Source organism: Cyanistes caeruleus, chromosome 4 (genome assembly GCF_971803275.1).
Source record: "Cyanistes caeruleus chromosome 4, bCyaCae1.hap1.1, whole genome shotgun sequence".
Classification (NCBI taxonomy): domain Eukaryota; kingdom Metazoa; phylum Chordata; class Aves; order Passeriformes; family Paridae; genus Cyanistes; species Cyanistes caeruleus.
In genome coordinates, this window is record NC_141704.1 from 50949273 (window position 1) to 50974070 (window position 24798).

General features: G+C 35.7%; 2 long non-coding RNA genes across 2 annotated transcripts in view; one reads left to right on the forward strand and one right to left on the reverse strand.

The window, feature by feature from the left end:
- LOC147653637 (uncharacterized) overlaps nucleotides 1-24798 on the reverse strand; it is a 689274-nt gene that overhangs the window by 188513 nt on the left and 475963 nt on the right. The gene's annotated exons all lie outside the window — the stretch shown is intronic.
- Nucleotides 716-24798, forward strand: part of LOC111932286 (uncharacterized) — an 80988-nt gene continuing 56905 nt past the window's right edge. Inside the window, exon 1 of the long non-coding RNA XR_015285575.1 lies at nucleotides 716-806. This is a non-coding gene — a long non-coding RNA (uncharacterized LOC111932286). The remainder of the gene's footprint in view (nucleotides 807-24798) is intronic.

Consider the following 24798-nt stretch of genomic DNA (forward strand, 5'->3'; position numbering starts at 1 on the left):
TAAAGTAGGAATTATTTGGTTATTCAAACAGTAGTGTGCTTTTCTGTGAAAGATTAATAATAATAATGACTGTTCTCAAGTGAAAAAAAGAAAAATCCCTAAACCCTTAGAGCGACTTAGACTGGCAGCTGGTTTAGTCAATTAGCTTCATTTAGTCAATTAACTTCCAGCGCCATTTCCACTGTGATGGTCCACTTATGGGACTTGGCTTTCTTTTAAGCCTGATTCTGGGCAGTAAAAGGATAATGTTTATTTTATTAATTTGTATAACACAGATTATCCATGAAAATTCTCAGAAGTAATGCCTTGTTGATGGAAATATACTCTTTTTGAATCTTTTTTTGAAAATATATCTTGATGTATTGATTTAACTGCTGAAAAGGACATGAAAAGTCAGTGAAAGGAAAAGAAATCAGTACATATTAAGCACAAATGTAGGTTCTACCTGAATACATGCATCATATTTTTAATGTTTTTCAGTGCTTTCCATATAAAACTCTAACATCGTCCTGTCATTAATTCAAAGAAACCCAGAGCAAACAGCTTCAAGACAAATAGCAGTATCATTGCATAAGACCAACATCATATAACTAAATTTTAGCTGCCCTAAAGTCAAATATCTCATCTAAACTTTTCAATGCTTCCCTCCACTCTGTGCTCTTTTAGGGAGAAGTTCAGCCAGAGTTTGAGTCTGGAAGTACCTGCTTGTCTGTCTCCATTTGTTTTTGCCTCTCAGCAGAGGTTAGGTGAGATGGGGTGCCTTTCTCTCACCTTCTCTACAGTCACTTCAAGGTTATTTGAATGACGTGAGTATAGGAGAATGCATGTGCCCTCCTTTTTTAATCATATATCTTATGAATAAACATTTTACAGTTCTCTTTTCCTGATATTAGTTATAATTTCCACTTTGTTGTTACTGTCCTTAAAATCACTAACATTTTAATATTTTCAGTTGAAAAAAAGCCCTCTAATATTATAAATGCGAACCTTATTTCACTGTAAAAGTGGAAGAAATGAACAAAAGTGCTATATGTTCACATTTTTATCAAATAATTGAAAATAAAATATCTTTTCTCAATATAATTACAGCCAAAAGATAAAATTATATTTACTGTTCTTTTTTAGTTGACAATTCAATCCCTTGTTTACTAATTCCTCTACCTAAATAGATCCGCAATGACATGTTTGGGAATCAGTTTTTTATCCAGGAGCCAGTGGTGGAGCTTTCACTGTGAAAGCTGTGATAATCAGTGAAGTACAAAAATTTTCAAATTTTACAATGTGTTGTAAAATAAAGGAAGATTTATTTTATATTTACAGATATGCTTTGCAATCATTAATCAAAGAAGTCAAAATTTTACAAATAAAAAACGTTTCATTTCATTATGCATTGTTTGAGGCTGAAAAGGCATTCGATTATCATAATTGTGTAATGTATGTTAGCTACAGTGATAATCAAAATAAACACAATACATTTATATTGCATCTTTTCATAGTCCTTTTCCAAATTATATAATCCATATACAAACTGCACATGAATAATATGCTAAGGTTAAACAAACAAGCCTTTGATGATCAAGGATGGTGAAGAAGTTTCTTCCAGACATAAGTCTCAAAGAGGACCTCTTTAACTTAAATGCTAAACATTAGGTTATGTCAACATTAAATATGTCTGGTCTCAGTTCTCTGCAGTCCCTACATTGTTTTTTTTAAAGGTTTAAAACCTTAACTTGTCCACTCCCATTCCACATGGCGTTCTACAGAATTGTTTCACATACTCCTGAGATGCTTTCCAGAGGTGTGTGATTAGTGTTGGAGAGTGCCTGGCCTCTGTGTTGAATTGGCATTTAGAGAAAACAAAGAGAAACACCTAAAGAAGGAAGGTTGGTGGAGGCTGATGGAAGTTTTTCTCCTAGCCAATGGCTGGCCGTCTCTGAGAATTGACAATGGTTTTGGCCATTGAAAACTGAGATCAACCTGTCAACACCACCTTAAGACCTAAGTCCGAGACTTTCTTTGTCTCTTTGTTTTCTGGCTGTGGAAGGTAACAGAGCTTTAGCTGGCTTCCTATTACCTCCTCAGGCCATGCAGCCCTGTGGGGCAGGGGCTGGGCTGGGCCTGCCGCGGCTCCGGCCGGGAGATGGGGCCTGCGGGGCTTGCCCTAGGCCCAGGCTGGGCCGGGCTCTGCTGCAGCCTCCCGGGAAGCCTCCAGAGTGGCTGAAGCTTTCTCCAAGAGGCTTCCAAGCTCTAAGCGCCACTGAGCTGAAACCTGACAGCATGAACACCTGCAGCTGGAGCAAGACTTTAACCCTTTTACTACCCAGATGAAATTTGCAGATTTAATCCTTTTTCCGGGAAAAAGGAAAGAGAGAGTGATTAACAGGTAAAGAGACAATGTAAACTATCAAAGACAGTGAAGAAAAGAATTAAGCTTCAGATAAGGTAGAGAAATAAAGAGATGGTTTAATAAGCTGAAATATTCTTTTGCTAAAACTATAGAGATGGACAATAGTGTTCTGAAAAAACTCCTTTAATTCATGAAAAAATATTCTGGGGAGGAATAGAGTATTTCAAAGTGTAGATTTAAGCAAATGGTGAAGGAGTTGTGATCCTATGAGATGCTGAAACAGAAACAAAAAAGTGAGAGTTATTGAAAATTTGTAGCCCTTAAGAAGCAAAGAGAAAACTTCTGTTTCCAGAAATGCTCACAGAGACAGATGAAGAGAACTTCTGCCTTTGAATAACTCATCCTTAAAAATGACATCCCTGGACTTATGACATATTTCAGAGTGATGTGAAATAGGAGGAGAGAACTGATGACAGAATTTTCTGGGCAGCTGACATCAGAAAAATAGAAAACCATAGGAAAATGGTTTTCTTATGAAAAACTCCATAGATTAGCAGAAGAGAATTTCTTTTTCTCTACAAAGACTGATGAAGAGTCTATAGCAAAGTTGAGACTCTTTTAACCACCAAAGTTTTTTGTCTCTATGTTGTCATGTGAACAAGAGAATGGGAACAAGAGAATGGTTGAGTAGTGGGGAAAAAAGAGTTCTGGAAGTTTTATTCTGGTTCTTTATTCTTGTAGTTTTGTTAATAAACTTTCTTTATTCTCCTTGTTCCTTTTAAGTTTTAAACCTGTTTTGCTCTTGTTCTCATCCATATCTCACAGCAAGAAATAAGTAAGTTTTCGAGTTAATATTTTTTTAGCTAATGCTTTAAACCCACGACAGCCTTGTACACAAACGTGAAAGACACATTTATACCAGTCTGCAACTTTGCTTTTGAAGAATATGAGTTACTTATGATATTATTTGTTTCACTACTTTCAGGTGTCCAGATTTTTCCTCCTTTTATTTATGATTAAATTGCAATATCAAAATGCCCATTAAGGAATTCCATTGTAATGATCAAATATAAATTTTTCTCTTTCCAAAACTTTTTTGTAAGAAGTTTGTATATTTCATGCATTTTTCAATAATGAGTAAAAGGGTTGAAATGATGTTATTAATTTTTATTACCCAGAAACATATTTTCTGGTATTCTGTAAATACTCTGCAGCAGTCTCTTCCAGTACTGTTTGAAACAGACATAATGTTTCTTCCATTATATATTGAGATCATGAATACACTGCAGAAAGCAGGAATGTCATGACCTTCACTTGGGCAGGCTTTTCAAAATGGGTTGAATTTTTTGTTTCAAAGGCAGACATCAGATAGCAAGTAACTATGCTAGAGAAATAAAATGTTATGCAGGCTGAATCTTAATTGAGGGAGCTGAGTAAGGTTTAATTCCATAAATCTGGAGAATGTGTAGGGAATATTTTGAATATTCTAAGTTCCAAGTACCAATTAATTGAATATTTGTGGTATTCGAAGGATATAATGAAACTGTACTTCTATTGTTTGCTTTATACCACATCTATGACTATAGAGAAATAATTTTCATTTAGTCTTGTTTTCATGTTAGTAGTATCTCCTTCCTTATTATGTTTGCTGAAGACATGTAACATGCATAACCATTTTTCATATATCAAGCTGGAACACTCAATTCTATGAGACACTGTATTATATAGTCTGTGGTACATATAAACCTCACTAGAGCAGTCTAGGTAGTTGTAGTCTTTTCCTGAATTTATGCAAACAAACAGCCTACACAGAATGAGAAGAGAGACTCTTCAGAAAAGCCATTATTGTCTCCTATATTTCTTTTGATCCTTTTTCATTTCAGAAGTGAAAACTATTGGGCTGCTTTCTGATTGTCCTGAAGGACACTCTAATGGTGAAGAAGTATTAAGATCAAAGAAAATCCATTACCACGTGAAGTATAGGAATTAGTGTATTTTTATTACCAATTGCCATGCTTTTTTCCAGGATGTTACCTTGTATCTATTTACATTATGTACCTATGAAACTTTCACATTGTAGAGGGTTTTTTTAGTGCATACAATCAAAGTCAAGAAATAGTCCTTTTCCAAGAAATGAAAAAGGGGTCCTCGGGATTCAGAACTGTCTGAATTTTATAAAGTTATTAATATAGCCCTTTCTCCAAAGCGGAACATCATTCATACAAGTAACTTAGGTATGTTCATCTGAATGTGCCTTAGAAATAAAAATAATCCCTTATTGTCATATCTTCTGGTGTTCAGCAGTATGAGATTATATAACCGGTAGAAAGGATCACACATATTTCTAAATTTTCTTCTTTCTTTTAAACAACATAGAATAAAATAAGGTCTTATGTGAGGTAGAATAAATTTAGAGTTATATGGGTTGCATTGTGTGGATGTCAGCTTACGGATGACTGCAGAGTACACCTGTATCCATTAACAAAGTGCTCTGAAAAAATGCTTATTTAGGAACATAAAACACTTATACCACATAGGAAGTCCTATTGGTTTAGTGTGATATATTGCAGATATATACTGTGTACTTCAATAAACAAGCAAGGACCACGTTGTTCCTTGGTGTCACAGGGAGCACATGTTTCAGCGGGACCTGTGGCAAACTTCTACAGTAATCACTTCTCGAGCAGGGTTTTATGTGGCTATGTTACCACAGCCCCAGTTTGAACATGGCTGGAACATTTCCCAGATGAGAGGAAAAGGATGTCATAGCCAGAATTACGATCTGCCTAGCAGACACAAAAATAATTGTACACAAGTGTATACATATGAGGCCTTTGCTAGGTCCAGATTTTGTCTCATTTATATAAATGCCAGATCTATGGCCAGACAGTGTTGATGTCTGCTGGGTATTCCCCCCATCCCACTTAAAGTACCATCTGCAGTTTCATATATCTGCCAAGTATATGGATTAAGTCTGCTGTTTCCCATTTATGTCACATTATTAATAATGGTAATGAATGTTTGCTAAATGATAGTTGCACAGACTGTACTTGTAAAATTCTTGGTCACACATTCTTGTCCCTTCCTTATTTGTCTTATGAGTGCTAGAGCTCTGGACATACTTTTCAATTCTCAAATATTTATTTATCCTAATGATCCTTTTTATTGTCCCAACATATCATAGTGCTTTACAAAATATTACTCGCTGATTCTATGGACTGACTGCATGTACATACCCATGCATTTTCAACCTATGCAGGCAGTGAGTACAGAAATATAACAATACAGAAAGGAATAATTCTGTAGGGTTTGCCTGTTTCACATATAATTTGAAGAAGCCCATCTTTTCACATTCCCAACGTAAAGATAGTAAGAAAAGAGATCTTCTCCATACCTGTTCTGATATCAAATTTATTAACCCATTGTGATAAACAGTGTGCAGCATCTTTTGGTATTTTAAAACGTGATAAAATGCAATTTAATTTTTAAAAGCCTCACACAAGGATTTTTTTCCCCCTTCCAATAGATCATCCTTTTAAATGTCTGAACTCTGAAGACTGTTACATCTGTAACATAAACGAAGGAAGTTTCAAAGGGACATCCCTTACATGTGTAATTTTTTTATATGTAATTCAGTTTCATTGTAACTGTGCATACTTATGATGGTTGCATGATATACGCTTCACATATTTATGGTGATTATTTTTCTGCTGAAATCTGGTATCGGACTACTGTAATGGGACAGTGCAAAGTAATCAGAAGTAATCATGTCTTTCCCATCAGAACTGTCTCTCCCAGTGTTCCCAAGTGTGCATAAAGAGCCACTTAATCACTAACTCTGATATGTTTGTTGGCAATTTCATTTTTTGTTTCACCTTGAGAAATACAGTGAGATCGACCTGCTTGAGTACAGCTTTTATACTCTGCTATAATAACTTGAATATTTTTAAACCTGCATGCTTATGAGGTCAGTGCAAACTGTAAATATGTCTGTCGTTGGACCAACACTCTTGATTTTGTCCTTGTTTCCTGACAGTTCTAGTAGCTTGTAATAAACTTTTGGATAGGATTTAGTAGCTAAAGCAGACTTAACTAAGACTAGGTTCCTAAAATAAAAGCCACAGGAATGAAAAATGGTGGTTAACTTCTGCTTAGCCTTGGAGGTGTCACAGGTCCATGAAAGATTTTCTTTTCACATGCAGGACTTTGAAGTATTCAGGAGATTATCAACAAGTTGTCCAGTCATTTAGGGCTCTCCACAGTTTTGTTTAGTGAGTTTTAATCTAGTAGCTGCTCTCAGGGAATGCCTTATGCACTTCAACATAGAATCATAGAATCGTCTGAGTTGGAAAGGACCCTAAATATCATCCCCAACTTCTCTGTATAACATGTTCCATTGACTCATCACCCTTACAGTAAATATTTTTTCCTAACATTTAATCTAAATATTTCCTCTTTTAGCTTAAAATAATTTTCTCTTGTCGTATTGCAATTTGCCCTTGTAAAATGTCATGAGAGGACACTGCACAGAGGGAGGAATATGCTTTTGTCCAGGCTACCTGAATTCACATTCCTCCTTTGACCTCATTGTGAATTGCCCTGTTAGGCTGGAAACTACCTGTGAAAGAGGGGCTTTTGTTGAAAGCAAAGAGAAAATGCTGAATTTCACTAGTTAGACTGGCATCAGAGCTACATGTATCCAAAAAAATACTGAAAAATATCACCATATCCCAAAAAAGGAAACATACAAGGCTAAAAGTCATGATCCTTCTCCTGCTCCTATGTACCTGTCTTTCCAAGGCAGCACACCATGGCAGCAGGTGGAGGAGGAAATGAACACCACTGCGAAGCAACCATGAGACAATGAGCCTTGGTGTAAAAGCCACAGAAGGCAGAAGTCTGACTAAAAACTGGGTTGCAAATGTAAGACCCCCACTGCCCTTGATGAAAGGTTATGCTTTTACCCCCAGGATAAGGAGAATTTTTTCCATGTATTTGAGGGAGAGAATGAGGGTCAATGACTTTGACTTTTTTGTTGAGCAGTGTTCAGTGACAGCTGCTGATGATTGCATGCCACTAGGTCCCCTCTCTGTTTTTGATGTTTTCCTAAGACACCAGGAATCTCTTTGGGATCTGCTGGGGAGAGTAAATGCCTGATTTTGGATGGTAAATCACATTTTGAATCTGGCATTATTCCTTTGAGTATTTTTCTCATAAAGAATGCGTACAAACTGACACAATGCCCTGACCTTCCTTTCCTCTTTTTTATTTTTTTTTTAAAAACCAATAGAAATTATGTATATGACTTGTTAAAATTGCAAGAAAGCAAAATAATAAAGGTGGTCTAGCTTCTATCTGTCTGTTTCTCTACGCAAAAAGCACACAGAAATATTTTTGGGTGTTGTTTTTCAGTGTATGACTTCTTTCAGACAGCTAAAGAATAATATAAAATAACTTAGTGTCCAAAGGAAAAAAAATTACATATATCATACTTAATTCTGAACCTTTAAGACAGCTAAAATATATAAAATTGATTAGTGTCTAAATTAAAAATTATGCACATATCATACTTTATTTTGATTCTTTAAAAAGCATTAAAAATTCAGATTAGGAAAACATGTCTTGTTTTCTTATTTTGGATAATGACAATGTTAGCCTTCTAAATGTGGTTCCCTTTGTGTAATATACATAGATATGTATATGTCAAGACACAGAATGGTAATTTCTGAAGTAAATAGCAACACAATCTACTTTGTATTGCTCTCCTCTTGAAAACAATATTGACTTGCTGAGTGTCTTCTGTGTAAAACTATAATTGGAGGTGAGCTCAAACATTTGAAGCAGCTCAAACTTGGATCTTAACTCAGGTCTCTTTCATATAGTTTATTTCACTGGAAATTAATACTTGTTTGTTACAGATATGTTTTTCACATCCTGATGTTCATACTCTTAATGATTCCAACTGTTCAAATTATTATTAGAATGTCTACAATGTGTACATTAAATAGAGTATAAAGCCATTTTTACTTTTGCATATAATAAAGCAGTATAGGTCTTGAATATAGCTCTTGTTTCTATTATAGTATAATTCTACATATTATACTTAATTTTCAAGGTATAGTAGGAAGGATAATTTGGTTGTCTCTTTTGCCACCACTGTAGTCATCCTAAACAATAGCTAATTTATTTTAAGTATTTCTAGCATTAAAAAAAAAAAACTATGCAAGATGACTGCATAAACATATTCAAGGATATTGGAAATGTAAATACTTAAGAATGAAATTCTTAACTAGCTTTCAAACAGGCACACAAGGAGAGGATGATGGGGAAGACAGATGTAACCTGTTCTCAAAAAAGAGAAAAGGAAAAAAAAAAAAGAGAAAACCATCCTCTCATTTAGTCTAAAAAGGGAACAGAATTTTTTAATTTTATCATTGTGCCCAGAGAGACCTATTTCACAGCATAGTTTACAGAATTATATCCACTCAGAATTTTTAGATCCATCAAAGCCTGTGTTCCTTTACTCTTTTTTAATAGCTAGGGTCTGACAGCAATATTCTCCATACTGACAAGGACCCTTCCTTTGACTGCAGCTTTTCTTAATCTCCTTGTATGATCTTTGGTGTAGGCCCAAACCATGTAAAAATGCAATTCACATGTTTTTAAGTTCTTCTTACAAAATTAATACTACAAAGCCAACTAATTCTATTTAATATATTCTGAGAAATATGAACTTTATTTTTACAAAGGCATCATCATCCTTCAAACATGTTTGTAAGAGCATTTCTCATAGAGAAAGTGGTAGATGTGGCAGGTACTGTATGAGGGGTGAAGCAAAAGTTACAGACTTTCCTGCTGTCTTCATCTGGTCAATTTTAAAATGGCAAATACTATCAAACATGTTTTCCATCAAACTTCAGCAGCTGTGCAACAATGAATACAGAAAGGCACACCTGCCATGTTTTTCACCCCCTGAGTTGGCTCTTGGCTCCCACCTGGAAATATGGCACAAATTCTTGGCCTTGGAAACAAGTCACGCTTAGTGCTGTTGTGGACCCTATCCACAGACAGGTCTATCCATTCAGGTGGCCCCAACAAGCTGGTGTCTAAAAGCAGCAACCCAGAAAGAAAAGCACAGGTCATTTAACTCATCAGATATAGTTTTCACTGTCTCATGTATTAGGGTAGAATATTCAAATTATTTCAGTGTTCCTATCAGTGTATCACTTCTGCTTGCCTTTCTCTTTTAATTTCCTCTTCTCAGCATTAGTTTGACAAATGTTTGGTAGGTCCCTTCTGTGCCAGTGAGTCATTCACTACAGAATTACTCTGCTTCTGTTTGCTTTCAACTGGGCTCCACTCCAGATACATGGAAATATGTTCCTATGATGCAAAAATAATTTGTTTTTCTGGATACCTTATTTGAACTATTTGCCATTTGTTTTCTCCTGATTTCTGGATAAATCCACCCCATAGCTAAGGTAAGCAACAAGAATTTATCAAGCCTAATGGTGAGACAGTAAGGTTCAGCATACTAAAGCAGAAGCAGATGCTACTTCTGCAACACTCATACTTTGCTGGCACACTGGCTGATTATGATCAGACTCTGTCCTATTCCAACTTCCTCCTGCCAGCCCAGAAAGTACCAAGTATGTTCCACCTCCTTGTCAGTTGCAGGATAGATGAAATCCAGTCTGTATATCTAGTTTTGTGAATGAATCTATTCCATAGGTTCAGGGCTAAAGTTCACATAACTCCTTTAGAAGTTTTAGGGTAAGCCATATTACCAGTCAGTGTAAACCCTTCTTTGATGAATTCTCCTTAATATGGAAAATTTATACCAGGATCATAATTTCTTGCACAGGAAATCATTAAAAAATATTGCCACACTTTTTGAAGGGTTTCAAAGAGGCCACAAAGACCTATCTTATTTATTAGTCATGGTCATTGGTTTAAAATCCTAGTTTCCTTTTGCTAGGCCTTTTCCAGTCTTCAGAATTTTGTAATTAAATGTCTCTAATCAGTTTAAAGCTAATCTTATTGTCTTACCCTGAAAAATGAAAATTTTAATTATTTTTTTATGACTAAGCTATAATTTTTAACACAAAGTGGAGTATGTAGCACTTGCTTTTGGAAAGGTAATGGCAGGAGTCCACTGTTGGATCTCCAGTAAAATTTTGTTTCAGAATACCAGTACACTTTTCAAATTAATCTCCAAATTCTATGTTTATCAGTTTACCACGTGTTGCTTTAATTTCCAAGTTGGTTTTAGTTACAAATACCTAGATTATTTTTCTGGACAAAATTAACCTAGAATATATCCTCATGTTGTAAAATACTATCTTTTCTTTTTTTCTTGCATAATACATTTGAATGATGTAAACCACTCAAGGAAATTATTAAGAAGCCCAAGAGTGTGATTTATGTTGACATTTTTCTTCCTGAAAAAGGCAGAAGAAAGGACCATGCTAAGTAACCTGTTTCATTCTCCTCTTCAATTCTTTTGGTTTTTCACTGTACCATCCTTTGGCTCTTCTCCAACAGTTCCAGCTCCCAGGTGACTTTTGCAATTGCAGATAGCTGTGGTGTTTGTGTAGTTCTTTCTTTATGCATAACAGATAGAGAAACAGATAAAATCTAGCAAGGGTTAGTCCCTTTTCCCTCTGTTCTATCATGATACAAAGCTAAGCAAATTACAGGAAATGGTGCTGGGTTTATAAAATCAGAAGTATATTTTTGGCATTAATTCATGCAAATGATTCGTGACAGAAAGTTAAACTAAGTAGTTTGACTTTCCCTTCTCAGAATATTCAGGGTTTTTTTTCCCCTTTCCAAAAATTGCTTTAGCATCTTTTTACCTTAATTTTAGATCTAGCAATATCTTAGTCAGATACAGAAACATATCTACACTGTGACTCTGGTGCAGGACTGAACATGACCTTCACATCTGTTCCCCACTCTTGCCTTTCTTCCTCACTCTGTGCTTGGGAAGGAATTCTGAATAGATGGGCTGGAAGAAAGTTTCTGTGCCTGCCAAAATGCTCCCTGACAGGAGTGATCAGAACAGGACAGGGCAACATGATGTAGGCATCTATGCAATTGTTGCCACCACCTTTCATTGATCAGATACATTCAGTACAGCCTTTGCTCTTGTCCACTGCCTGTTCTCCATACTGTACACACATTGTGGTTTCTTTCCTGTGGTGTAGAACCCATGGGAAAAAAGACCTGAAAGTGGTCATGACATCCCTGCCCTCATCAGTCTAATAACAATTTGGCTGATCAGGTTGTTGCACCTGGACCAGACCATTCTTGAGTTTGAAGAATATGGAAATAGAAATATTCTTGAATTTTTCTCTCAAGTTAGTATTTTTTTAAAGCAAGGATTTATTTGGTCTTTTAGTCTGTTATCATGCTGTGGTATATTCCCTGACTGTTCAATTCATGCAGTGTTTGGTTCACTGTTTCTCAATCCGTGCAAGAGAAGTTTGTCAATTCAATGAATTAAGTGAAATAGTTTTCAGTCAGCTATATTCAGTGATACTTTAAAAAATAATATATTGGGCAAATTTACTATTGTACCTTTTAATTCTTTTTTGGTATGACTTCATATGTCACATGATTCCCTTCTATAAGAGGATAATGATTGCATGTTGTGTCACAGTTTTTTATGTAAACTGTAACATTCATTTAAACAACAGAAAAAGGTAATCCCTAGTAAGTCCTCTGCTGTGGTCTGCCTTGAACACTGGAAATCCTTTTCTAAAAAATACACATGATTTTTTTACCTTAATAAAATTTTTCTTAATGCAAAAGATGATGGCAAAAATTCTATATCTGGAAAGTGTATATAAATGGCTGTTTATCTTTTTGCTCTACTGCATACTGTAGTGAAATTAGGAAAAAAATAGTGAAAAAACCACAGCCAGTTTATTTAGTTTATTGTTTCATAAAGCTGCTGAGAGATGTTGACATCCAAAGGATGTGTTCTAGTAATTGTGCCAGAGAATCAGCTAGCTGATGTGAGCAATGATGATGCAAAGACATGGAAGGAAGAACAGATCATGAAAAAAAAGAAAAACTATCAAGGAAAGGAATTAGATTATGGGTTTTACAAAAGGAAATAACTGGTCTAAGAAACACTTATGAGCTGAAATGAAATGTGGATTTGAAGGCTGAGATGCCCTGTTTATAAGTGGTTTTACTGCTCCAGAATAACTGCACCTGTTCTAAGTGAGCAGAATTTGTTACTACAGAGCAACAGGATTGCTGTTTTACAGCTTCTGGTTGCTTTCAGTACAGATAATTTTCCTAGCTGTGTAAATATTCATTAGCAAAACTCATCCCTCTTCATTTTCTTTCTTGCCCTAAAAGGACTCAAAAGGAAACCAAAAACTATAACTACTTTAGCTCTTAGAATGAAAATTTGTTTGGTTTTCATTCAATTAAGCAGTTTAAATGATAGTTGCTCTTGACAATTGTCTTCTTCAGCAACAAATCACAATAAATCATAAAAAAACAATGCATTTACTACAGAGAGATGAAAGGTCACAACACCTTTTAAACAGAAATGTTGTGTCCAAATTGTGCAGCCAATTAACGGGATGATTTTGTCTTAAAATTGCTACTGTTCATAGTAGAAACTGAGTTGACAGAAGTAATAATCAGAATAAAAATGGCAATAACATTGTGGCAAATGCAGGCTGTATGAGAAAAAAAATCTATAAATATTTTCTACTTAACTTTCTTTAAGTATTCAATACTTGCTTATGAAGAAATATATGTCTTACATAATTAAGATACTCCAGGAAAACATTTTTCACCAGTAAAGAATCAATGTTATCCCTCATTACTGTGCAGTAAAATCAGCTCACAGCATCACTCTACAGTAAGAAAACACCGTTGTCTTGTTTTATATGGAAAAAAAATTAAACTATTTGGCCATGATCACACAGACAGTGTGCATGAATACCCAGAGTTCTTGGATCCTGATGTAATCTGCTGCTCTGACACTTTGTATTCCCAAGCCAGAAATTAAAAAAAAAATACCAGCAAAACAATACCAAAAAATCCTAAAGCTTTCAGAGTGGTGGTAGGACCACTAGCAGCTAGTTGACTTTTCAATTCCATTTAAACCAAGATTCCAAATAAATCTGGCTCTAAAAATCTATAAACAACTTAAAGGCTGGCATATAGTTTCTCTTTTGCCATTCTGTTGTATATCAAGGGACATTACAGATATTCATTGCCTGCACATTTTAACTGTTTAGTAAGTTTTTCTGTGCACAATGAAATTCTGTATGCAATTTCAAGAGTTAACAGCCTAAAGTCTCATAAAACTCCGACCATATGTTCCCTTGCTCTTCAACTTTTAGTATAAAATTCAAAGTATGCATTTTAAAAATATCTATAGACTCCTAAACAAATGTTGTTGCTAAGTTATGAATAGGCCATGAAAACATTGTTAAAACTGTCCAACATTTTCATTGCAATAGAGAAAGAGCAGTGAAATAGCAGAAGTGAAGAAAAAAAGAAATCTACTTATCTACTTTCCTTCACTTATTTTCCCAATTTTCACACCATTATGTACTAGGATTATATAATATTTCATAAAATAAATAGCCTAAAACTCAATCAGGTCTTCAAAGAGAATCAAAAACTAAAATCTAAAAGCATTAAGAGGTCTGACAATAATTGAAGCTTTCTTATTTTTCTTCTTTATTGATCCATTCCCTGGCACAATGTTCTATGTCACTGACATGTTCATTTCATAAATTCGGTGTCCAATGCACTTAAAGATTTGAAAGATAATGTATTTCTGTGTATATATATCTGTAATGAAAGAATTGTTCAGAACACATTCTAGCTTACATGATCTGTATTTTCTGAGGTTCCATTTATTTTCTATGTATATTTTTCTCAAAGAAACCCATGTAGTTATGATGCACAGTGTTGGAAAGTTCTTTCATACTAAGCTGACTGAGACAACCCCCATCCCTTTCTCCCTGTGCCTCTGGGAGGAGGAGGTACAGCCTGAAGGAAGGAGGGAAGGGTGGAGAAAGTTATTTTTAAGAATTATTCAACACTTCCAAGATAAATTATAGCAAACCAACTTTGACATTGTATGATCCCAGACAGAAATGTTGTGATAAAATAGAAGGAAGAAAAGGAAATATTTTGAACAAATAACAATTCCTTATTTTCAACAATTCACAAATTTCAGGCTCACTGTTCTGTTCTTGTTTAAATCCTATTCCTTCTCAATAATCTTAGGTTTCAGTGGTGCTTCTAAGCTTTTATATGCAAAGTTAATGTGGTTTCAAAGGACCCTAATTTATAACTGTGTCCTGGTTTAGGGTAAATTTTGGGAGGAAACTTGAGAAGGGGTCTTCCTCCAGAAAGCAAATTTCAACATAAAGTCATAAAGTTTTGATATCAGACTTCTATCAGCAGGACCTCTTTTCTTAACCTCAATCCATAATAATCTATTAATTTTACCTGTTTTCAATGGCTGAATCTTTTTTAGGAATGATAAATTTTTTAGGGATTCAAATTTATATTTTTCTCCAAAACATAGGACAGATGTTCTACAGAAATGAAAGATCAACTAAGAAAATGAAGCCTGCTAAATATAAACTCTCTCCAAAAATAAAGCAATAAAGACTTTTTACTTAGAAAAATTAGTTAGAAGCTTTTAATTCTTAGGTATTCACAGTGTGTGTTTGAAATTAACTAATGAATGACAACATGGCCAATGATTTCCTTAAATGTAAGCATGGCTAAAATGAGATCCAATATATTTTTTATCATAGAATAATATTTTTATATTTCTGTGATATCTTTCTGGGCTAAGCAAGATAAAGTATGCACAGACCTATTGAATAATGCACATTTTACCTTCATTGAATGCATTTCAAATATGTATTGATGGTCACCACAAACCACCTAAATATTCACTGAGTTGAATAATCAGTATGAAATATTGCTGAGGTTCTTGTAATCTCCTGTTGTATTCTCAAACCCCTTTTCCTTCATGCACAGCTTCTGGCTGACAGCTGCTACTACTGCCAATCAAAACCCTCAGAGAAATACCTACACAAGTGTAGGGCATGGGAGAGATAATAAAGACGAACTTTACATTCCATTTGCTTTTTTGTTGTCTCTTTCCCAATGACAATTACTAAGAGGGTTCATGCCAGACTAAGATTTTGGGCTTTTGGGCTCATCTGTAAGTAACCCAGCCACATGAAGCATTTTGTGTCCTCTTTTTTGGAGAAAAAGGCACTATTTTTCTGTATTGCTTTGAAATTATAAGTAGTTTGACTCAGACCAGATAATTAAGCGCCCCATTTCTTGTTTTGTTTGTTTTGGGTTTTTTTTGAGCAGATGATACAAAAAATATGTTGTTGGTATTTTTGCTCTTTAAATACCATTTGGGGTATTCATTATAATTTCCCAGTTACTGTGCTAATTAATAGGAAAAACTATGACAAGTCTATGTCAGAGACTGACCTCAATTGAAGTTGTACTGCTGTTTATTTCTGTCATAAAAATTAGAGAAGAACAAGATATATTTTTCTTCTTTAAGAGCAGAAATCTATTTGAGCATCACTTATACTGAAAATTAATTTGATCATGTCTAAAGGTTCATAAGATTTTCAACCATCTCAGACAGTGCTATAGAAACCAAAACTAGCAGAAATGTCTGTGAAAAAAATAACAAATTTGTTGTGAATATACTTATTTTATTTAAGAAGCAAGAAAGCATGTCTGCATTTGTGCCCCCCATACTGCTGCCAGAGGCTAATTAATGCTTGGTGAGAAGAGCTTAATGAAATGTAGCCACACTACTGTTTCTCCTTAGAAGTGCATTTTTCTTTTCATAACCACATTAAATTTGCTAGTGTTCACTACAAACACAAGTCTGTCCCTTCTATTAAAGTTATGACTCCCATGTGATCCAGGAAAAAAATACCTAATGATAACTTAATAAAAAGACAAGAAGGTAAAAAATTTTAGACTAATTTAGATTTCTTTGTGTTCCTCATATTATCCTTGTAGCTGCAAGTAGCAAGGCTATTTATTGCAGTGGTGCTTACTACTGTTATAGCAGAGACAGCCAAGATGCTTTGAGTGACTGTTTCACATAGCATTGGGGGAAGTATGAAAGCAGTCAAGGAGGAAATTCTCAACTTCAAAATTCTCTCGTACAATTCTTTTGCTGGGTGACAGAATCGATCTAGAATATTAAAAGAGGTTTGCACCGACATACAGCTTAACTTCGGGATAATGGCAACTTCAGGATAATTCAGCTTTGTGGTTATCTTTGATGCTTGGTACAGTGCATCAGCTCTTTATTTTCTCTGCTGGCTGAGATGTGAAATACGTATTTTGAAAATCTAAGCTCTGGTCATTATTCACGGCTTGCTGTTTGCTAGTTTCTTCAGACGACTTGATAGTCTGGGCCTAACATCCCTTACTACCGTTTCATTTCTAGCATTTTCAGGTAATTTTGATTATGGTTGAAATTTTATCTGTCATTGAGAAAGATTATTTTCAGCAAACTTCAGACTTTACAGCCATCCAAATAGCCAAATTTGCACCTTATTAATAAAAGAGAGCTCTCCTTGGAGGCAGAATGGAACACTGAAAATGCCTAGCATGGTGATCACCTCCTACTTCATTTGAGAATTCTTGCGTTACCTTGCTCTAAGGACCTCCTGAAAAAGTTTTTTGAACAACCGCCTAAATGTTGAGAATGCGACTATCACTGCACAAAGTACATCAGTCCTTATATTACCTTTATTGTGAATAAGCAAACCCTCAAATCAAGTTTGTTGCAGAATCATATGGTCTGTCTCCTGGAAGATATTATGCCATTTCCCTTATGGGGAACTTATTGTTTTAGTCATGAAGAATTTTGAGTAGTCTTCAGGAGACTGATTAGTTGCTTCAGATCTTGGCATGATCTTGGCAGTGCATCAGGTTTGCACTGACCAGAAGGGGAAAAATGCCACAAGGATCATTCCCACTGACAGGTTCTGGTGACCTCCCTAAGGAGCCAAACATCAGGGCAGTAACTGCAGAGACAACCAGGCATCCAGCTCTGTGACTGGCTGCTGACCTCTGTGTTCAACAGAGCAGACATGATGTAGTGCCTGGAAAGAGGTGTTCCCAGGCCATATTAAGATTTGGAAATCAGCTGGCAGCATCTGTTCAAACACAGCCCTTCAGACTGCTTTGGTTTTGCAGTGTCTCTTAATTCTCTTTCCCTGAGCCTATTCCAGCACCTGGATGTTATGACTTGAAATGAGTCACTTCAATTACTTCCCTGTTCTTAGAAGAGAAAACCACGGGGGCAATTTTGACTAAGATAATACTGCTGGAGGGGCACACTTGTTAATTTACATATTTTTATTCAAGGTTCAGTATTACAGTTGAAGTTAAAACCTCTAAGTAAATCCAATATTTTGGACTTCGCTAATATACATTTTTTTTTTATGACACACATATCTCAGTATCAGTCTCAGAGAAGGACAGATTATTTTTACTTTTTGAAGTCTGTATGAACCCAAAGCTTTTGAGAGAACAAGAGGGGGAAAACTTCATCACTCTTATCAGATGGTAGACTGTCCATTTGGCATTCTGCCTGGAAACTTGCAAACTCAATTAAATGCACATATGGTCCATACCAGGCAAAATCAGTCTTTGCCAACACATATCCCTCTTACAGATCTTCCAAAGTGTACCCACGCTTGATAGCTTTTTCCACATAGATGATTTTTTCCACTTCTCCAGCAACATCAGCTCAGCATATTGTCTTCTCTGCCCTGGAAGGATACAGGGAAGAATGCCAAGATGAACATCAGTTTGAACTCCACAGGGGTGATTTTTCTATTGAGGTGTTTTGTTGAGGAAGACAGGTATGTAGATACCTAGATTTAATGAGCAGTGCTGGTAGAATTTATAAATCTTTTCAATACTCCCTGAAGCAGCTGCTCCATTTTGAAATAATGAGCATATGGTTTCATTATATTTCATTGATTTGATCCCCTTCAGCTAAAGAAATATTTCAGGGGAATGCAAACAACTTACAGAATTTCTGCATATTTCTCACTCCTTTTATTTTTCCTGGCTAAATGGAAAGCTGACTAGCATGTAAAAGGAAGAGCCAGAGGCAGCATTCAAATTCCTTAATAGGGGTTGTGTGAGGGGTGATGGGGCCTCCAACAATAACGAGGACTTGTTAATAATGAGGGCCCCACCTTGAAGCTGCAGCACAGGGAGTTTTCCTTAGAGGTTTTGTTTCTGTGAAAGAAACTGTCTGAAAGAAACAAGCTCAAGGTGGACTAACACAACCTATAAGCTCTATTCTGTATTTAAAATTTCTCTTTAGAGTCAGGGGATGGGCAGGGAAGAGGCTGAGAAAACATCAAAGCAGCTTGTTGATCTAAAATATTCAAAATCTATAGAAATAAAGGAAGTTATGAGTTAATTTTCAATTTTTTACAAGAACAAACCTTTCAAAGAACAGCAAAATATTTTTTACTTTTTGTTGCTAGAGCCATTTCCTTGCCCAGATGTTTAGAGGGGAAACAGTACTACATTTTGTCAATTGTGTATGCTGATGCTGACAGTAGAAAACCAAAATCTGAAGAGAGAGTAATTTGCAATCTTTTTATAAGATCCTCCTAGAAACTGATTTTAAGCAGCTGCAAGGTCATAGGCTATCTTTTTAAAGGAGTCAGAATAAATCAGGAAAACTTACAGATGTTTTCATTGGGTAACTGGATAGTCTTGTCACCTCTGCTGCCTGGAGGGCGGGAGCTGTTCCTGGAAAGTTTTTGTGACTGAGAGGGAGGTACCATGTTCTTTAGGTCATCTCTGGGGAAGATGTACATTCTGCTTCTGATTTCTTGACTCTTCCTTATTAATTTCCATTACTTTATTCTGCAATAAACATATATTAACATGTTTTACTATGTAACCTTTTATATATATGTATATATATGTATATATAAATATATATATATACACATATATATGTGTGTTCCATATATATGCATAGTTATATATGTGTGTGTGTACATATATATATATAGTGTATACATTACAGTTTTTGTGAACAGCAAATCATGTAGTAACAGTCAAAGAGATTCTGTTTCTTTACCTGAAAAATGATGCAATATTGCTGAAAGTACGTCAGTTTTCCTCTTTTATTTGAATAAAATCTGGTTTTAAGAATCCTTTTGTGACTTAAAGGCATTTTCCCATGTTGGTATTTTAGAAGAAAAAACAAATATTTTGTTTTTAATGCATCAGGAGGTTTCTCACCTTCTTTAAACACCTAGTGTTGCATTGGATATTTACTGATATTGTGAAACCAAAGCAAAAGGATTCACTTCCAGGTCTCTGTCACATTTGAACCAATTATGTCCAATTGTAGATTCAGGCTTAGACACTACAAAACCAAAGGAAACCCGTGGTGGTGTTTTTAATATACAAGAATTCTCTGCTTCTTAGGACAAGGAATATACTTCAATTTATTTCCAGCAGAAATAAAAATGGTCAGTGTTTTGATGGATTGCAAATTGATACTAGGATCAGCCAAGGCCATCTTTTTCTCTGTTAGAACAAGCAAAATAAGCTTGGACATATCACAAAAAGCAAAATAAACAGTCTTTAGAAACCAAATTAATCTCCCCTGCCCTCAAAATGTATGAGAAATATTACATTTGCTATTAAATTCAATTGAAAATTTTATTTCAGCCTCTGTGGTCCTTCAGAAATTGTGGCAGGTGACGTCTGCTCTTTATTTCTGTCTTGCAAGTGGCAGGGAGACATGAATGCAGCACCTCTCTTTTTGTGACATAATCCATACACTATCAATTTTTGTTGTTTTTGCTCTAAAGCTATGAAACAGATGCTATTTTGAACTGAAAATAACCATTCTGATATGAGCAGACGCAATCCCTGAACTACCCAGTCAACTAATTAATGCAGCATAATTTAATAAAGGATGGTAATTACTCAGTTTTCCCCATCTCGTTCCCCTCCCTGCTAATGATAACATTATCGAACTTAGACAGGGGGTTGTGAGATTGTGTGTGTGTGGAGGGAGATAATTTACAATGGAAGAGGATGAGTAAGCAGATGAAACAGAAAATGCTTCAATTCAGGAGCACCCTTCTAAAATCTTCTAATTTCCTATTATGGGGGAGCTGCAATTTGGCAGTATTAAGCAGAATAATAGTGACAACACAGTTGTTAAAAGAGGTAGAGGGAAAGCAGATAAAAAAGGTTAATCTTCTTTCATTTATTTATCTATCAGATTTCATTTTTATTGAAATTTTGGTTAGTAGGCGAATATATTTGTGGACACAAATGGAAGAACCTCCTCCACAGGCTTTTTTATTTCTCCCTTGTTACATCTGAATGGGCATTGATGTCCCATCATGAGCAGCAGGATCAATCTGGGAAGCAGAAATAGTTCCTTTAGGCATTCTTCAATAGTCCCACCATATGGTGCAAGTTTTTTCCTCATTCAAAGAAGGTGCCAAAAGGTGTTGCAAGCATCAATACACTAATCCAAACTTCTGAAATCTCATCCTGGCACATTAATACCCTTTTGCATCTTTTAAAAATCTCATAGGACTCCAAGCACACCTGTATATCCTCTGTCCAAATAATAAAATATTCAAGTCATTACAATCTGGTCACATTTTCAATCTTTCATTCAATCTAAGGTGAAAAATAAGTATATATATTCTCTTGAAATAAAAAAGGTGCCGAGCAAGAACAAGTTATATAGTAACTGCACTGCTTGAAAAATTCAATAAGAAAAAAAAATTAAGAGGTTTTTCTGAGTTTATAAGCTTCACCTGTTTAAAATCCATAATCATTGAATTATTTTCCTAGAATTTGGGTTGAATTAGATTAGATTAGATTAGATTAGATTAGATTAGATTAGATTAATTCCTCCTAGAATTGCTGTACTATTGTTTCTAACATCTGAATTTTTAGCTTGATTTAGAACCTAAATGTCTAAATCAAGCTAAAAATGTCTAAATCAAGGGAAGGGTTTAAAATAAGAATGATTAATTGAATTAATTTATTATTATTTTGTAGAATTTTTCAAAAAATACTTTCTATTGATAAACATGATAGAGTACTGCTTAAGTGGTAAATTTAAATTTAAGACATTATGTGTAAAGTTTCATGTTTTCTTAAGGTATTCACAGATATAAAAGAAATATTTTGAGACCACAAAATATACCAAAGCTTCTTTGAATTGGGAGCCTATAATCTCTTGCAGACTAACCTCTTGCATTCAGCCTGATTCTGAAGGCTACTGCCTACTCAAGGAGGAGCAAGGACACTATAAAGGATAGGTCAGTGGGCAAAAATCAGTGACAAAACACCATATTTTGTGAGGCTTTGTGTCCTGGAACTCTTCTTTGTATTCCTTTTGAGCCCTCTCTTCCCTTTATGCATTTGATTGTCACAAAAGAACTGTTTCAGAAACTAAAATTATTTTATGTTTTTTATTTATCTGTGTATACTTGGCAGACTGATCTGAGGTAAAGTCTTTACAGACTCCTCTTTTTTTCATCTCCTTAATTTCAGAGCATAAGACAGTGATGACCTTGCTGCAGCTAAGCTAGATTGGCTGCTAAATACCTGACTTAAAAGAGAGAAGACATGTTTCCCACTGTAGGAAGGACATGGACTTGTGGGAATGAGTCCAGAGTGGAGCCACAAAGATGGTCAGAGGGCTGGACCACCTTTCTATGAAGACAGGCTGAGACAGTTGGGGTTGTTCAACTTGGAGAAGAGGAGGCTTCAGGGAGACCTTCCAGCACTCTCCAATACCTAAAGGTGGTACAGTTTTCCCAGGAAAGTTGTGGATGCCCCATTCCTGGAAGGGTGGAAGACCAGGTTGGGTGGCATTTTGAGCAACCTGGACTAGTGGAAGGAGTACCTGCCCATGGAACTAGATGAGAGTCAGAGTCCTTATCTCAGTCTGTGGGAAGATGACTGGGGACCCTGGGGACAGGTAATTGGGGATACAATTAGAGAAGACTGAAGATTTATATTAGAATTTTAACAGGAGTTATAAGAGTACAGAAATTAAATCACAGTCGCTGCCCCTTGGAGAGAATGCTGGCATGACTTGAAACCTAGGCCATGATGATGCTACACACACACACACACACACACCTGTCAAGGAGGATTGAATGGAGGGTGGAGAAGAAGGGAGACACTGCAGCCAGGGCCTGTGGAAATCCTTGCAGGGAAGGGAACTCAGTACTTTGCAGCTGATAAACCACATACCAGGAAGGTAAAGAGATATGTCCTACTGCTGAGCAAGCAACTGTGGCAAAATCATTCTTAGATGAACTTGCTTCATTAGTAATAATAATAATAATAATAATAATAATAATAATAGAAGAAGAAGAAGAAGAAGAAGGAGAAGAAGAAGAAGAAGAAGACGACGACAACAACGATGACGATGATGAAGGCATACTTCTATCCCAAAGTTACCCACCTCCAATGTATGACCATGCCTCACTGGACATGCACTCTACATTTGTTTTGACTTTAAAAGTGAAGTGAGAGAATTTTACACACATCAGTAACAGGTATGCATGGCTAGAGTCACTCAAGCTTCACCTAAACACAAATAAATAGTATAAAATAAACTGAGAATGGTGAACAGCCAGGGAAAACTCCATTGTAACTTCTGTTATTGTCGATGTGCTGAGCCTGTCTTCTCCCCCATAGGGATGACTCTTGGGTAACAATCATACTCTACATACTCTGAATATTTCCCTGAGGATTACAGCTTGTTTGTATATTCCTTCAAGTATATCTTGGCAGTCAGACACTATCACTGACAACCTTTGAAACTTAACCTGTCATGATTTTTTATTAACAAGAGTTTTGTTCCTTAACCTGTTAGTGTGAGTCCTTTGCAGTCACTAGCAGCAGGTAACTCACTCTGATAAAAGAGGAAGACCTGCTGAGGTGTCTCCCTTACACTGGTGTGTGTTTTCCTAACTCAGTGGAACCACCCTCCTATCCAGCAGGACTGCTTAGTGAGGGATCCCCCAAACAGGATGCTGACAGTCTAGTTGGGCACAAGGGTCTTGACTTTCCTGAGACACTTACAGACAAATTAAACACTAGGAGTTAAGTAAAGCTCCTCACACTAAGGGTTGAGGAAGGCTCCTCTTTCCACTGACACAGTCATTATGGATGTGATGGCAAAACAAAGACCACTGGACTAAACAAAGATATATTAATTCATTTACAGTTATGAACACAAGAAATAAAAAATTAAATCACCTCCAATTCAGCAAGAATTTCTTCTCAACAAGAATCTGGGAAGAGAGCAGGTTAAAGCTTCTGTTGGCAGAAGTCTGATAGGACTGTTTAATCCAAAATGCAAAGTGCCTAAAAGCACTTCAGTTTCACCAGAAGGTTTAACTTTCCTTGTCCCAGGGTAGTCATTAGAAACAGGACAGCAGAAGTGCGCATAAAATAGTGATCTCAAGCAAAGGGAACTCTGAAAAGAGAGATATACTATGAAGTTTGAAACCAGCCAATAATCCCAGCTGTGCAAGATGAATAGCTCTTTAAAAATGAGCAATGCCAGTTTCCAATGACTTTGCTAATGGGAACTGAGTATACTCACAAAGGAAAATGTGACAATTCCTTTAAATCTTAGTAGGAATTAAATTCATGAAGTGTTGAGTTGCCCCTCCTGTCAGCAAGTGGGAAAGCCTGTGACTGGGCTTGAGCCATGGCTTTCTTTTCATTGCAAGAGACACTCTGGCCTGTCTAGCAGCACATATATTCTGAATTATGAACACCTGCTTAGTAGCACTCAAGTATGCACAAGCAGAGACTCTCGATGGAGAAGCATGTCTGAGACCCCTTGCAAATAAAACTGAACTGGTAGTACAGTAGTCCCATGTCACAATCACATAACTTTAGGAAAAAATATTTAAATTAATATATCCCTTTTTTTACTGTAACCTTATCATGCCTATACTAGAACACAGTCTGATTCTATTAGCTGCAAGCAGAGGAGGCTTGAGAATATTATATTCCATCTTGTGCCAGAACCGTTCTGGTGTATATTAAACATTATGTGCATCTAAAAGTTTAATTTCAAAAATATTTTGGGACTCCAAGTCATTCTCATTTTTTCATTTTTCATTTAAATCTCCTTTGAGATTTAATGGAGGGCATGTGTGTGTGTGAGTGTGTGTGTGTGTGTGTGAGAGCACACGTGTGGTATGTGTAGAAAATCTAAAATATAATTTTTTTAAAAAAAAAAATATTTTAAAAAGCCTTTTGGATGCACTGAAACAAAGAAAAGGAGGATTTTTATAATGAAAATGTGAAAATAAAAGGTTTTGAAAGTATCAGAACTTTCCCCCTTC